Genomic DNA, 17,620 nt, shown 5'->3' on the forward strand with positions numbered 1-17,620 from the left:
AAAGCAGAGATAGTTTATTAAAAATCTAGTTTTCTCGACCAGTTCCAGCCTGATGGTGGCGCGGACAGGTTTATCAAGTGCGCGCATGACACAAACTCGCGGATGTGATATACTTTCAATATTAAACGAGCGCACATCCCTCTCAGCGGTTAACCTGCTCTATATAATAGTACACATTTGTTATTCAGCAACGCAAAAACTGTAAACAACGTATTGTTTATGATACGGCAGGATATAGTTATGTTGATAATTCATACGGGATCCGGATGATTACAAGGGTGCACTTCTTTTTCTATGCTGTATATTTTTCAACGCATGGCCAGACAGAGAATTTTCAATGTACAAATTATGTATGTTTTATACAACATACATATTGTAATGCATTAAGACGCAATAGAGAATCCACGTTTGTAGCGCTTTTGTATTTTATGGATAGCTCTTTGTTAAATTAATAGCTTTATTAACGGGGCGATGTGATAGTCACAGCAATTTTCTTTAATATTCAAATATAATAATATTTTTATATTTATAGTATAAATTATCGAAATACTTACGTTAGATTCGGAAACAATGCCGGTCGTCTTAGAGATACCTGGAATAATAAAATGTATTGGTTAGTTACTATGACCTAGTGAATATCATCGAAGCATACGCTAAGGCTTAAGTCTCACGTTCGTCTAAAATAACAAATTACCGAATCCATTCTTTCATTATGTTTAAAGTCATACCACAAAATAAAGAATCATCGGTATACAAAACAAATACTAAGTGGTAATAGGGGGAGGTAAGGACGACCCGGTAGAACGGAAATAGTCGACTGTTCACGAGGATGGAAAATAGTCGTCACGCGTCTTGCCATAAAAGCCGACTCTGCCCTCTAAGCGCGCTATTAGCTGTGTTGCAACAAAAGAGATCATTATTTGAACTTTATTTATTAATCATAAATTTTCTATTGGATCACTTTTATTTTTGTATGTTCACGTATAGATTGTGATTTTACAATAAGTTAATATGGAGTATCTTTGCCTTCGATAAAGATGAAATAACTTACAATGCACCCGTACTAAACATGTTCATAACATAGATCATCCACATAAATAGCTGAACAATTTAAAAACATCAAATCACCTGTACGCTTTCGTATTCTTACTAACATTTTTTTTTCTTCACAAATATAAAATAAAATGCATTAACTTCACACAAATAAAACAAAATATTTAATTCAACTGAACATATATAGGCGATATGAAGTTTTGAATTTGTTCAGCCACTTTTATGCCGGACTGTAGTTGTTCGTGCCACGATCAAATCCCGAATTAATATTCTGAATAACAAGTGTTACTTAATTTACTAATGTCACATAGGTCAGTGGTACACTTGTCTCAAAGCATGCGAAGTGTGAACGACCGACGTGTGATGTCGGACATCGCGACATAGTGTAAACAGCGCTTTACTGACCGGGTTAACCTTGAATGGTAAATGCGCGTCAGAGTTTCGCCGGGGAAAAATATGCCATTGATGCAGGCAACGTGCGTGAGCCGGATAACGGTCACCGCGAACCGAATAAGTAGTTTAGCGTCGCACGTGGAATGATAATGTGCATGTGACTTGTCACGCAATTGCTGTCCAGTACCTGTCTACTGCCTAGAATTGCGCGCGCGACGCCTACTGGCGACCTCGTGTCCTTGAACCATTAATGTGTACGATTGTGTTCGTTAATTCTATATACTTAATATATTAAAATGGGACATTGTTAGGTATCGTAAATTCAATCGCATATTTAATGCATCTACGTCTTTTAAGTGTACATACCAGGCATTAGCCAAAGGCAGTTCTAAGCTGAACAGTGTTGATAGAGGCGTTCCCCGCGGTGGTTACAATCTCTTCTTTGTTTACCATTACCGGCCCGTAATGTCTGATCACATCCTGGACGCAATAAAGCTCGGACTGAACTCACGATTCCGCAGTATCCACTTTTTATCGCCTTTACCAAATGCGGTGCAATCTTAAACGTATTTTAATAACACTCGCCCATCGCTTTAATGGGCTCACCATGCAAATGCCCAGACCCATGTTGCACCGTTACTTATCGATAGGGACGGCAAAGAAATGAATCGTAAAATAAATAAAGAAATATTCACGAACGGGATACCCGATCCCTCTGGCGGCGCCTCGAGCGGCCGACACGATCAACTGGTTCGCAGGAACCGCCCCGCTTAAGTAACACTCCAAATGTGTAGACCCAAAGCTCATCCAACATTCAAACGAGCTGCTTAACCAACTTAGGTAGTTTATAGTTTAAAAAAAATCTAGAATGTGTCGATGAAAGTGCCCTCGCAAGTTCCTACGTTAGACCCATCTAAGAGATCAGGCAGGTTGTTAGCGAGGCCGATGTGGTTGGGTGGATTTGAAGTTCCCTTTCATGATATGGCGCGGCGCGCTTTCCTGTCGCGACTTTGCGCTCTGACACTTGCACTCTTGCTTTCTATATCGCACGCGTCGGCGAAAGAGCAAAGTCATTATCAGTCGTATCCGGATGCGTTTAATGCATTGATAAAGTTAAACATCATTAATATTTTTTTTCCTGTTAATTAAAACTTTTTGGAATGGTCGATGTAAAAAGGCTATAATGGCAAGAGATTCGTATTATTATTTACCTAATATCGAAGTATTTATATAACAGATATACTAGCAGTACTGGAAAATAGAGATGTTAGTACATTTTTCCAAGTGCCAATATGCATTGAATCTTTTGAAAACCGTACAATAGCAGATACTTAAATAAGTTTCCAATTCAAGAGCGGCTCCATCATCTCTCCTTGCAAACTGCTATTACAAAATAAGATTAACAATTTTCTCACGTCCGCATCGAGATCGAGTTAGGCGACGACAACCTCTGCAAAAAGTAAGTTGGAAATCTAATAGAGTTTGTGGCAAGCCGGTTATTTGTGTTATTTTTTAGTTTCGCTGATGCTGTGGAGAAATGCTATGTAACGCTCGCGAACGAAGACGTAGCAACCTGACATTACTGTAATAACACCGAACCGCCCTTCTGTCATTACACTGTACACTTTCTTCGGTTAACTAAAGATGGAACTATTTTTATTTCTTAAAGGCGCATTATATACAACCGCATTTCACCTGCGTCTAACGCTGTGCTCTCTTACAGATGTAAGAAAATTATGATGACTGTTCAAATTACTTTAATAAGCCCACGTTCTGTAAGTACATTCGACAGGTCGGTACGCCCGTACAAAACGTAACTAAACTTATTTATATATTTTATTTTTATTGAATCATAATTATATGAAATAAAGCTAAATTGTACCGCAATCTCCCGATACGTGTAAAAAGAACCGCACGTGGCAGGCAGAATGTCGATGTGTGTAGAAACTAGTCGCGGCTAATACGACAGGGCTTTATCGGCCATTGCGTGTCGTACATTGAAACTTGGCTACTTTTCTTGCATGTAACCTGTCACGTCTGTTAAACGTCGCACTCTAACGAAAATCGCCTGAACGTTAAAATATATCACTAGAGAAAATAACTTCATTGTAAAAAATGTTAACCAGTTAACTATAAGTAGATTAGTAAAAAATACATAGTTTAAATTCGCTTATTTCACGAGTAACACTTTTCTTGCGTCTAATATTAAGCTGAGTGAAAACAGTGGGTTGGTTATACTCTTCAGCTTTATACTAAAACTAATAAAACCGCCTTATCACTCTGTGTGCATGAAATCAAATCTAGTAGAAAAACAGGTGAATACTTGAACTCGTTTTATTCTACAAGCTTCCCGACGACAAATACGTGTCCTTATAATTTTATCTTTTTTATAAGTATTGTATTAGATATTTTTATTGTATTAAACTCGTTTTGGCCCGCAGGTTCACCCATGATTACGCTATTAGGTTGTAATAGTTACTGAATGAAATTTTTATTTTAAGAAATTTTTAACAAAGTCGTACCGTTAATATAATTTTAAGTGTTATACGATGCAATATAATGCAATGATTGAAAAATTATTATCTGCTTACAAATGACACAGTAGGTATCCGCACAATACATAGAGAGAGCACACATAGGAAGTTGGTGACTAATCTATTAACTGTCAATCACGATTCACGAACCAGTCGAACACGTCCAATAAGGTGTAGTGATAAATAATTCTAATTTTACCCGAGACAGGAACAAGATGGCTCGCATACGACCATTAGTATTCCATGTCTGTATCGAGTTATAAACGTGATACCATAGAATAAAACGCTTGGACGCAAACTTCAACAGCGCTCGGTGATAATGTATGAACATTAAAATAAATAACTTTTGGCTTTTTGTATTCACTTTCTCATAAAACCCATTTGCAACTGTACGAAGATCCGTGCTAATGCAAATATTAATTTCATTACCGCAATTTTTTATCCATGTGAACCATCTCAATATAATAGACGTAAAGCGATTTAAATAAATCACAATTAGTCACAAATATTTTGGTAAAATTGGTAAAATTCATGATTTCAAATGATGCCGACAAATGCAACGGGAAGTTTGGAGAGATAAATTGATTAACGAGTTGACTTCAAAGCAGCTTTGATAATTCCGCAATCAAGTTTTCCAGGTGTTATGCAATTCTCAGTACGCAGCGGTGTACAATGTAAACAGGTCGGAAAGTTCCTGTTCGCATGTGAACCGCATTTATTGTAATTACTTCGGTCGGACGCTGACTCCCTTCGATGAGACGGGAGACTGCTCCGATGAGCCACCCGATAATGTCGTGCCTTCACTCAATTACCCCGCGGTCGCGCATACCTGTGAACCACGCCGTAATTCTATTATGATTTCTATTTACTGTGTACAAATAAAAAGCAATGTAATCATCCGTGTTGCTAATTTGAATTTCAAATACATTAGTGTATGGAGTTTTGAAAAACTAATATCGCTTTTTAATAGTATTTGACAGGAGGAAGTTATCATATCAGTTAATGATGAACTGATTTTTATTATAAGTATTGTTTATTGAAATGCAATATATAATGAAAACTTACCGACTAACGGAAAGTTTCCGTCTCAATATGTCTTATCCTCTCCATTTAGAGTCGATTTTGATTTTTTAATTCCATAAATAGATCTCATAGCGTTATTAGCCTACATATACTATATACACAAGCACCAATTCTGCCTTCTTAAATAATGTATGATATATACCCAATAACTGTTGTTACTGAATTACACCCAGGAACCACAACAATTACGAAATTTCACAAAATAAACATGCTCAATGAACAGGTAAATGTTTGTTTACATTACCGGAACCGCCGCTGAATACATTATAACACGTTTCGTTGAGACTTTCCTTGAAATATGAAAATTAAAATTAAAAATGCCTCAATGAATAACAGTACACAAATCGTGATTGTGTTATTATGTCGGAGATTGCATACTCACTGAAAATTGCAATTTAATTTGAACGGCACTCACACCGACCCCGGAAACATACATTCTTTTACATGTACGAAATTAATGTTATTTGGCTCTTTATCGTATACATTTTTGAACTCTATACATTAAACTTTCGTTATGTTTTTTTGTCCACTCGTTGTTATTTCGTTTGTTATTGATTTAAATGATTTAACGACCACTTGCAACAAACCATTAAGCCAATAAACATTTTTATCAGGGGGACTTAATTGGAGGCGCATTGGCCATAGGCGCCGATTAATGCACGCGATCATCTTTAGGTGAGTCTGCTTGCGATGTTCTTCATTATCACGTGGGCAATCGTAACCTCTTCCCACATAATTGGCGTGTGGGCGCGGCGGCGGCGGCGCGTTATCCCGATCGCCGCCCACTGCGACGAGGCGACGCCCGATTAGATAGCCCGCCCGACTCCCGACACCCCCGACCCTGGGCAACACCTCCCAGCAGCTTCAGCTATGCATCAGCCGGCACAACAAATATCCAACATCTCCCGACGCAATCTCGAAACTCGTAAAACATAGCAGAACTAAAGTTTCCCTCTCGCTACCGCGCGACAGGTGCCACGGAAGCTTTATAGCCGTCGCATCGTTTATACGAGAAATGAAATACACGCTCTTTACGGTATCTGTGAAATTCGAGATTGTTTTATGCGCTTGTATAACTGTACAAGAATAATTGTGCAGTTAAACAAACGGTTGGTGAAATTCACGCATAATCTTGAGTGTTGATTAGTGCGATAGAGCGCGCCGCTGGGTGCCCCTGATGGCCTCCGTGGATGCAGCGTGCTCTACGTGACAATACATAATGTGCTCGGTTCTCATTAGCGATAAGAAGCACCAGCCGACTCGTTACGCAGGACGAGACAGCCCCGAGACTGTTCATTAATTGCGTATTGTCAATGCTTTGGAGGCCAGCGGGATCGCATCTGCGATCTCGAAAGCGATCTCAACACACTTCCGACCCCGTGTCACGCACCTGAATATACAGTATTCTCACCCGTGCACTTTAATAGCATCAGTATAATTTTCCTTGATACCAAAACACCGACAATTTTTTTCTGCTATCGGTCATAACATGAAAAGTATAATAATTTAAAAATTGTAATGGCATGTCTGTTATTAAGACATCATGCTTGAAGATTTAAGTAAAATACTAATGGTTCATAATAAATTCTAATACTATAATATTTGTGTAGCACTAACAACGTTTTTCCTGGGAGAGCGCAGGATTCCATTCATAAATATAAGAAATAATAATAATTACGTTGAGTTCTTGAGTAGCGTACGTAGTTCTTTCTAGGTACACCTATAATTTTATCCTAGTCGAACAGCCCCATAAATTATTCTAAGCTTATTATTCACTTTCTAGTTCGCGCAACATGTGCCCCGCGGGCTTGACGCGGGTATTAATCCTAAAAACCATAGTTATCTACGTGTTTAGGCGGTCTAATATGTGCAAGCGACGGTAACTTCATCGATTGATGGCAGCGAGATCGCGTGCGCCGAACACAGGAAATGTGTCTAAAAGCACGATATATATTATAAATTATTATTTACGAAATACACATAAAATTATGTCATATTTACAAAGAAGTGATTTGTGTGCCTATCGCCAGCATATTTGCATTGGATCTGTGTCGAGCGCCCACTCGAGCACTCGTTATAGCGACTGCAAACGTTCTAAAGACATTCGCTGCTCAGAGTAATCGTCACGACTAAACATAGGAATGTATGTTATCTTTATTTTTGTTAATAGGCGCCAAGTTCGCGTGTTAGTTTCTCCAGTACTTGTGACATTTTGAATAACTAATTTTGGACGTTTTTATCGGTGTTTGTATCGGTACTAACCTACATACATACAAACTAAATAATTTCAATAAAAACATACTATTGTAAGATTTTATAACTCTCTATAGGATTATGTCGAACGACTTGTCCACCCGGCTTAAATCTACTAGAATGTATAGGATTTAGATTATTTTGTATATAAAACAATCTTTTCTCATTTATAAAGCAAACATGTTAAAAAATTAAATGGCCAGTCTGGCACAAATGTTTTGCGGTGTAAAATAGCGGCTCACGCAAATGACATTCCACATTCATACCACGTCAAATAAGAGCGGAACGCGAATCGTATTCGGGTCACACACTGGTTCTCGCTAATAGTTTGAGCGTTACGCCGAGAGTTACCGCAAGCAATCTAACGCACTCATAAGAAGTTCCTTGCTAATTTTCGAGCCGTGCGTTTCGGGCTGCGGTCACGCGCGTGCCGGTCACAACCGAATTCCGCTACCGAACGTGCCGTCTCCACGCTCCTGAACTATGGCGCAACCGGCTCGCAATCTAAACAACCTATTTTGCTCTTACATTGTGTATTCTATACATAATACACTTCCATTTCCAATACGTTTTCAGTCGATTAAATCTTATAATGAAAATAATTAAAAAAGTAATAGACGCACTTCTACTTCACGGTTCATATTCTCACGTGCCCGTGCACATATTAAACAATCTGTTTTACATTCTATTAGATTACGTATGTGAGAAATAGCCAAGCTTACGGTTGCATTAGATAATACAATGGAAATGCATTCAGTGCTTAATGTGTACAAGTATACATTTCTTTATATTTATATGCCGACGGCCAATGATATGAGTTTAAATTTAATTATTATAATTAGTGTTTTGATCGTATAAACTGTGTTGCAACTGGTGCGTGTATTAAGTATAACGTTCCAATCATTAGACGATTAATCATAGTTTTCCTTTAAGATCTGACGATCATTAACTCTACTAGTATATAATCTATCAGTTTTTAACAGCAATTGCTATAAGCATGCGTAATTAAAAGGTATTTTTGTATTGAAATCACATCTTAAATAACACGTTCTGCTCCGCGGAAACATTAAATTACAAACGTCAGTGAACTTTGCGAAACGCAAGTTATGTATACAAGTTAAGAAGTTTTAGATAACAACGGATGCGATTTTACCCAAGTATATTGGAATTTATTACTTCTTTTCTTTAATGAACACAGTAGAATTTACTTGTGTTTTTAACAATAGATACCAACCTAAGAAAACAAATTTAAGACTGTACCGTAAACGTCGCAAGTCGTAGCATTTCAAAAGCAGCAAGAGTAGTTAATATTGATACGTCACGTTCAAATATTGTATTGAATTATTTCGTAAGCAGTCGTGATTGACACGCAGCTTAGAGGTGCGCTTACGGTGCTCCCAGTTTTTCGTGAGGACTGCAGCTGCGGGCGCGGCGGCGCGGTGCGCTACTCTTATTGCTCCCGTCACGCTGCGCTGCCAGCGACGCCGCGGCGCTCGCTCACAGGTTGCATAATATGTCAGTCGTGGGACCGAGCGAAGAGCGGAGCCGTTATGCGACGCACGCCACCGGTACCGTTCCATTAGTGATTTTATTAGACGATTCGCGTGTATCGCCCGTAATCAATTTGAGCACGTTGCAAGCGTTGTAACTCGTTCCACCGGCAACCTATTGTGAAGCATAAAACGCTTTACGGCCACGTTCTCTATTTAAGCTCACACGGTGTTTCATTCCGGCCCAATGTTAAGCTCGGTGAACATAATTTTGTTTTGTTAGCCGTTTCTGGGACGCGGTAGTATATCACCAATTTTATGGGTAATTTCTATCGCTTACTATAGAGAGCTATAGACAATGCGACTTACGGTTATTCGAACGCGCATATAAGAATAAAAAATAGAAATTGCAGCAATGGCCTTACCGGCTCATATTTATTATTGCGGATTTTAAAATTTGGCACAGCACACGATGCGCGGCGCTGGTTCACGCTGAATATCTTCAGACACGAAACGAACACAAACCGATACAGGTTTTTAGCACAGGAATATTCTTCTTATTGTTAGCACTGACCGCGAACTGCACAACGGTATCCGATGCGATAAATTTTCAGTGTGGTCTTATTTTTTAAAGCTTTTTTTTGGTTTCAGTCGACGAATAAGAGCAGTTCACTAAAAAAGTTATTTTATGCAAGTAAAAACCGTTAATTTCTAAGAGTTCCAATAAAAAGGTGAAGACCCAGTAAAATACTTAGGTGCGTGAATTTTATGTATAATCCATGGAATTTAAGATTAAAAACACCGATACCTTATAAGCTTATAATTTATTACCGGATCAGTATTGATTTGGCCATGGAATCTGTGCCAGCGATGAGTCAGTACGGACCGCCCACACCCGACTCTCTGTTATTGTTGAAAGCCTGCAGGTTCCACTAATTAGCATATTTATAATCTCCTAAACACACTTAATTATTATTAATAATGTCTTATATGCTCTTAACGATGATGGTGATGTGTATTCAATTTACAGTTATACGTTAATAAGCAAATTCATATTTGCGAAGTTTACGGTAACACTTATTCATTATGTTTATGTGATTAATTCATTGGCATCCATTAGCATAAACACCGTTTTACGGAGAGATCCCCAATATTGATATTAATACAAAACTATTTAAATACTTTTAGTGTAACTCATACGACATGAAAATAAATACGCGTAAAAGGACACCTGCTAAAGGGTAGAGCCTGTCAAAAGTAGCCGCAGGCGCAACCGCATCGCGCTGTGGCGGGGTCGTTCACCCCGCCACGATGTAATTAAAATCTTTCATGGAAAGCACGCCTGATGGAATCCATCCTGACCCCGCTCACGACCGCACACTACCGTCAATTTACTTTATAAATAGGAGCACCTCCGCCTTCGGCTGATAACGCGATACCCAATATGCGGATCAAAAATAATAAGAGCGAGCAAACAAGTTCGCCGTCCGTCGATTTCTCGTACAACATTCTTAAGGTCTAATTTTTATAAATATTAGCAATAGATCTTCGATGGAAGTTTAGATTTAGTGTATAATTTGTTAACGACCAAACTATAATAGACACAAGTCGCGTACAATACTAACCAATTACGTTGAACAAAACAATCAATACAAAATAAAGGCGTGTTTAATAAGCGAAACGATGCAAATCATATTCAATTTACTATCAATTTTGTATTGACCGTACAGAACTGAGAAGCGCTATTGAACTAATCAGGAAATCGGAACGCAGTATCGCCTTGTGCCCGATAGTGGCGAGTGGGATGGCGTGTCACCGCGGCGCGCGCAGTCACGAACCACCGGCGATCCATAGTTGTTCTCACGTGACCCTCTTAATTATAATCTTGACCCAAAACGGGGTCAACAGAATCCGTCTACTTGGAAATTTGGGTTTTCGAACTGTCATTATTATTAGACTACCGTATCAAAACTTGCAGGGATGCATGCAGCATTGTGGGTCGAGAGCGAATCAAATAAAAACATAAGTGTTTATATACCTGTCTGCACGAAGTGTGTCGCCAGGTTTTTCATGAGCTTTTTGTATGTGGCCTGAACTACGCTATCAATTTTGTCTGCTAAATCGGTTCTTTGCTCTTCAATTTATTATAAGCAGTAAAATTGGTGATAACGTAAAACATCGCTTCTAAATCCTACATTTTTACTTTCCAAAGGTCGACGATGCATATATTTTTTGGCAAAACATGATCACTTTCATTAGGTTAATCGTTTATTCAATTCTACTATGAAAATAACACTCAAAAATGTAAACGTGCGTATTAAAAATCAAATTGCTTAATTTGGTTTCAGCAATTGTCCGCTAGAAGACATTAATTGACACCGCCGACATTCTACATGCAATGGAACCGTTTAAAACATAAATAAATTAAATTACACATAAATAATTTGCACGGCATTTTCCAAGGTTTATTAGAGCTTCAAGTGTATTTTTCAATAAAGTTCCAAATAGTTTTTAAGTCACCGTTTCAGTTTTTGCCTCTACAAAAAGTCGTCTAGTTAATTTTATCAAAACTTTTTTGCAAGAAAACTACAAAAAAAAGGAAATATCAGTTATTTTCGCCTGGCTTTGGTTTTTATAGGCTCTATTCTTAGTAAAAAATTAGCGACGTTTTAACAACGGTTTCGAGAGCTTTCTTTCGTTTGCAGCTCAGACACTAGGAATTGGTGTTTTATAAATTAATGTGCTTAACTTTTCATTCAGTGCTATTTAGTATTTACTCGGCATATTGATATATCCTCGTAAAAAAGGACAGCAATTTATCATATGATCTCGAACATAGCATTGTTTAACGTCAAACTGCACTCACTAACTTTAAATAAATATATTAGCAGTCTGCCAATATTGAAATAAATACTTTAAAACAGCAAGATAAATATGTATGAATAGCAAAATACTATTTTATCGTCTTTAATCATGGAATTTTACAATTCAAATATTTATTAATTGTCGTTTATATTTTACAGTAGATAAAAACGTTGCATTTTTGACATTTTACTAACAAAACAGTTGAATAAACCGGGTTATCACATTTTGCGCGTGTAATTTTCACACAAAACTTAACACCAGTCGTTCCACGTACCGACTCGTTATACTTTTGTTCATATGCGAACGCTACCAGTTCCGAGTGCAATTGCAGCCCTAGATACGTAACTAGTGACTGTCTTACTAACGTTTAGCTGTGCTTTAATAACGTGGGAACAAACTAACTTTATATCGCGTGTGTTTTCAACGTAAACATACGGAAGATTCGCAATGTTTCTGTCAATATGCCCCAGATATTGTGTTATTTCCTTCGTTGTATATTTAGTTTTTTTGTTACAGCGCCATATTTATAATTCCGATTTTTTTAAATTTCTGTGCCATTATCTGTAACCGAAAAGGAAATCCATTTTTTTTAAGCTGATGTGCTTTTCAGCTTTATGAATTTCAAAGTTTTCAACGTAAATATTATTTACCTATGAAACATCACATTGCAATATACGAATAAAATTTAGAAGTTTTTGGTTGTACAACTATCTAAAAGAAATAAAAAAGTCATGAAGTATTTTTGACGGGATAAAGAATGTGAAAGCTTCGAAAAAAACTTATCCTAAATAACTGTTGGCTTTGAGAGGTGATGACGCTGGCTATACTTCCAGAAAATGCCCACTCATTCCCGACTTGAAAAGGCCCAATTTATAAACCGACATGCGGCTATAAAGCCGGATTTTGAAGTGTATACTTTTATTTGTTTGAGGAGAAAGTCAAGGCACGTTTTTCCTTATTAAATAAATTTAATCAATGTAACAATGTTGAAATATTCGTAATTACCAGCGGACAATGACGTTAATTTAAGAGTTTTTTTTTTTGTATTTCATATTGGAATTAAATGAATTCTTTAGTGCTGAAATATATTAGAATATTCGCTTAAAGTGTCTCGGGGTCTCACACCGATTTTTTTATAGATATAATACATTTGCTAGTTTCCTTATATACTTTTTGTCAAGTTTTGAAGTGCCAAAACCTATTCATTTCTATCAAATTTATGATTTTTGTTTCTTTAATTGTATCAGCCATAATATGTGATTTGGCGTAAAGGAAAGTCAACAAAATAACGAAAACATGAGTAACCATTGTTTTTTGTATATATTATTAATCGACTTATTGGTATAAAATATCACTGCAATATTTTTTAATATAATTATCCGTGTCATATTTCCATGCTATCGTTAAGTCGTCACGCAATGAATGCTGAGTGTCGCTCGTTGAAGTCTTTTGCTTGCGTATTCCGCAGCGCGTCGATTCAACCTGTCAACTTTAATCGTGGCGTTTATTTGTCTTAAAATTATCTCTGTATTTTCGTTCTTAACAATAAATATTTTATTAGTAATATTTTCATGCCATTGATTTTGTCAGTCACTGAAATATTTAATTGGCTTATATTTCTACTGATCAGTACTGTTATATATATAACACCTATTATCATATCCCGCTTTTACTTAAACACACAGCGACTGCTGATAAATAATAAAGTTCCTTTAATTCTAAATATACAAAGAGATATTTTTAATTAACCTTATAATTGAAAACAAAACAACGATTAAACGAATGATAAGACCACTCGCACAGGGACGAAAGAAAACCACTCTAAATATAGCGCGATGCTATTATTGGTATATGCCCATCGGAGCTTATCGCTCTGCACACGATTGAAGACAAACGTGCGAGCTTGGACGCAAAAACCTTCATCCACACATGCCCTAACGGTACTCGACACACACTCATCATTTTTCTACCTTGTCATTGATTTCGACCATCTTGCACCTGCGGTTTACGCCTCTGTAACCACATGCATTTTGGTAATTAATAATGTCTCGTTTTTTCTGACTGTTTCGCGCTTGAAATATTGTGTTTTGCGTAGTTTATTTTGAGCAATAAAGCTATTGTCTGGAATCATGATAAAAAATCTACAATATTGTTGCCGTTTAATTTATAATTAAATCGTGAAAATAACATTTTGCTGAGTAGACCCTTCGTTAATATTTTTTTATCGATCCAATGCTTATATATGCAAGTAATCGTAATGATCTGCCCCTAGAGTGGAGTCCTGTCGTTGGCGTCGTCTACCACCAAACTACCATAAAATATTTATTAAACCAGTTTATTGAACAGGCTATACTTGAGCGCCCCAAGTTGCGCTTCGGAAATTTAAATAAGAACAGGAATATTTTTTCGCCCCCAGAATTCGATTTGGAGTCCTTAATTTTTTACAATGTTTAATTCTATGTACGTACCTTGCAGGCGTCTCGTCGAGGATATTTCGGAAATAAGTCGTCACGTGATATAGTTCAAACAAATGTCAACACGCAGTTCATGAACTTTTCACTGTTCGTATATCACAGGCGAGTCGTACAGTCCTCGAGGTGAGGCGCGCACAGCGATGGTCGCGAGCCTAGTGTCGCGGCCACTCTCGACGAGACACTGAACTTGCCGGAGTGCGCCCCAACGGTTATAACATAACACGTCTGACGTAACCTTAACCTTGCAAGAAGAAGAGGAACGAGCCGCCGAAGGACGGAGAGAGAGAGCGATAGCCTCGGGAGAAAGGGAGAGATAGTCGCAGTTCGCAGACGGACGCGCGGACGTCGCGGCGTCCAAGTGTACGGATGCGAGCGCGCCGGGCCGCGCCGCGCTGGTGCGCCCGCGCAAGTCTGTCACCACCGACGCCGCCCTGCGATCGGCCATTATTACATTTCCGACACTAATTGCTGCCAGTAATTATTTTCTCGTAACCTATCCCATAGGGAATACGATACGATAAAAAATAGATTGATTTCACACACGTATGAGTTTTATTTATAAACTTGCACTCTTTAATGTGATACACAGTAATGTTAATCTTATAATGTATATGTTTTTAATATTAAGATACATTAGCTGAGATTACTTCATATGAGTAATAAATAAACACAATAAATATGTTTATCCAACATACGATACGGATAACGCAAGTAACATCCATATGTATGGAGCATATTGAAATTGCATCTTATACAGATATAAACCCTCGTACCATTGTACTGCTTAATTGCTCAATCTTATCTACGCTTTAATGAATGTAAATGCAAAAGAATTTCACTTTCAAACAGTACAATTGCTTTAGCGACGTTTTGCTTCATGACATATTTCTCGAAAACGAAACTAGACCAAGATTGACCTCCGATTTCCACGGCTAATCAATGTTATTATTGCATTTATCCATGGTCTTTACTTCCACTCAATGCTTTCATTGAAGCCCGACACACGGAACCGTGTATTATTAATTTGCACGTTGGAAGTTATTGAATTATAAGATGAAGGGAATTGATGCTTCTAGTTTGCATTATTTTAAAGCTATTAAACACAACAGGTTTTCTATCTGTAACATTTTGCACTACGCATTGCAACCAAGCGTTACTTACATAAAGAAATTTATAAGATTTTAGACTCAAATCAAAATTACCATAATATTGTTTCTATATTGAATTAATAACTAATGTTTGAAATTCAAATGTAATATTTAATCATTTTCGAAAATTAGTTTCTAGGTTAATTGAAAATGATACAGCACCGTTGCCGCCAGTTTTGTCTGTCATAAGACTGTTTAAAAATTCGCAGTTTGGCTTTTGCATGTCGTACTATCATTAACAACACCGAAGTCTGAAACAACGAAAATTTCCACACTTTTCCATAAAAAATTACATTGAACTCATGATATATTAACTACTGTAAGTCTTCATGAGCTACTGAGATAATGAGGTGGTGCATTATGTTCGTTTCTATTCAGTATCAGACTTGCCAGGGTCCGAGAAGAACACAAAGCCTAATTTGTGTAGGATTGTGGTTAACAAAATAAAGTTTCTGTGACCACCTTGCTCCAAAGTTGAACATTGGTTACAATCTGTATATGTCTTGATAATGTATAATTATGGAAAAATATATTCAACTACATACTAAAAAGTAAGAGAAGAACTGATGTTCCTGAAAAAGTCTAATTACTTCTCTTAAATCAAGTAAGAACTAATTCAATAATAAATCGTTGGAATAATAAAAACCGCAGTCAAATCGATCCATGTCCAGATGCCATAAACAGACAAGTGCACACACATGCATGCACGCACGCACACACATGCATAATAAATTACTTCAATGTAAGTTATACATTTTTTATAGTGGATTATAAAGCAAAAAAAATATTTTAGTTATAATAGGCTACTCTGGTTCACGCGGCCCCATTTACTTGAATTGATGTGTTGAAAACAACAAAGCAACGCCAACGTTTGAATTAGTTCCCACATCCTCTTCAGATTGATAAAACAAAAAATCCACATTAAATAACAATAGTCATACCTTTTTTGCCCGTGTTATGTATATTAGTTTAGCATCATCGCTATATATCATACGACAGATAATATATTTATGCTAATATTTGGACCATGGTCGTATATACTTCAAGCACAAAAACGTTAATCGTAGTATTCGATTCATCTTGGTTTCACATCAATTAATCAAGTGCCTTTGTCAATTACATAATAAAGGAATGTTCCCAAGATAATCTATCGTGGTACAGTGTGTTATTCTTCCCATAATATTTTCCATCCGAGCGCTTATTACGCCTCGGGACATGATGCCTCTCATTCATTTATTGGTCGATGATACGAATCGCATTGTTCTTTATATATTATCTACATCATGTGCAAATAGTATTGGTTCTACTGTACTGGAGTATGGAGCTGAATGAGGGTTCCCGTTGTTGACAACATAATATAACTGTTATTTTTGTTGATAAAAATCTTCTTTCTTTCTTTTCTCTTCTTTCTTTCAAATTATATCTAATATATGTAGAAAAGAAATTGTAAATTACAAGAAACTCGCGTTACTATTTCATTTTGTGGGAGCTGTTATTTTATGGTATGTAAGTTGTTTTTATGTCTCGTTCCCGTTGTTTATATACACAACATTTTTGCATGACTCTACTTTTCTAATTCATGTCGTATAATTTTACTTTTCATTGTACACATGAGAGAACACTTTGAAACTCTAAAACATTTTCTCTTTTCCGCTTATTCCCTGCGGTCCGTTGTCTTAGCGCGAATTGCAAGTATTAAGTGGTGTGCGACATTAGATACGGTTGCAGCACAGATGCAGGTAATGTTTCACTCTCGAAAAGCTTTTATTGTAATAACATTTCTGTGCCGCGTGTGCTTGCGAGCTAACCCTTTAAACATTTCGTATGAAATATTGCACGCCTTTCTGAACAAATTTGATGAAGATATCTAAAGGAGCTTTAATTTACTCTGTAAACTCGTGAAAACGGCTCTGAGATATTGTACATGCTCTCAAGGTTAAGAGTGTTTTATATCGGTGTTTATATCTAAATCTGTTACCCCTGAAGCAACGTATTTGACATTAACATAAAATATTCGTGAGTTTATAATATGTCAGACCACCTATCGCTACATGAATATTACGGTAATACGTATTTACGATCTATAAATAAAAATGCACCTTTGAGCATATTCAATCTAGACGGGCGCATGGACCACAATGTCCACGTCGGATAATAACTTGCACGGTAAACTATTGTTAAATTAAATTAGATATATTAAAATGAAGCGCATGGACTGTTGTGTTGCTGTATGTACATTTTTTTGTACTAACACCACAATGTCTTTGAACTCAAAGTCGTTCTACATAATACGTGTTATGTCCTTACTAGTATTATAAATGCGAGTG

At 37.0% G+C, this 17,620-nt stretch overlaps 2 protein-coding genes across 3 annotated transcripts in view; one reads left to right on the forward strand and one right to left on the reverse strand.

Moving 5' to 3' along the window:
* The window catches only part of LOC115444227, a 56,019-nt gene extending 41,627 nt beyond the window's left edge, over nt 1–14,392 (reverse strand). For both annotated transcript variants that reach the window (XM_030169930.2, XM_030169921.2), the window contains exons 1-2: nt 14,140–14,392; nt 555–592 (exon numbers count right to left, since the gene is read on the reverse strand). The gene's annotated coding sequence lies outside the window, so the exon portion shown is untranslated. The remainder of the gene's footprint in view (nt 1–554; nt 593–14,139) is intronic.
* Nucleotides 1–17,620, forward strand: part of LOC115444242 (autophagy-related protein 16) — a 156,507-nt gene that overhangs the window by 63,338 nt on the left and 75,549 nt on the right.

This window comes from Manduca sexta, chromosome 21 (assembly GCF_014839805.1).
Source record: "Manduca sexta isolate Smith_Timp_Sample1 chromosome 21, JHU_Msex_v1.0, whole genome shotgun sequence".
Classification (NCBI taxonomy): Eukaryota; Metazoa; Arthropoda; class Insecta; order Lepidoptera; family Sphingidae; genus Manduca; species Manduca sexta.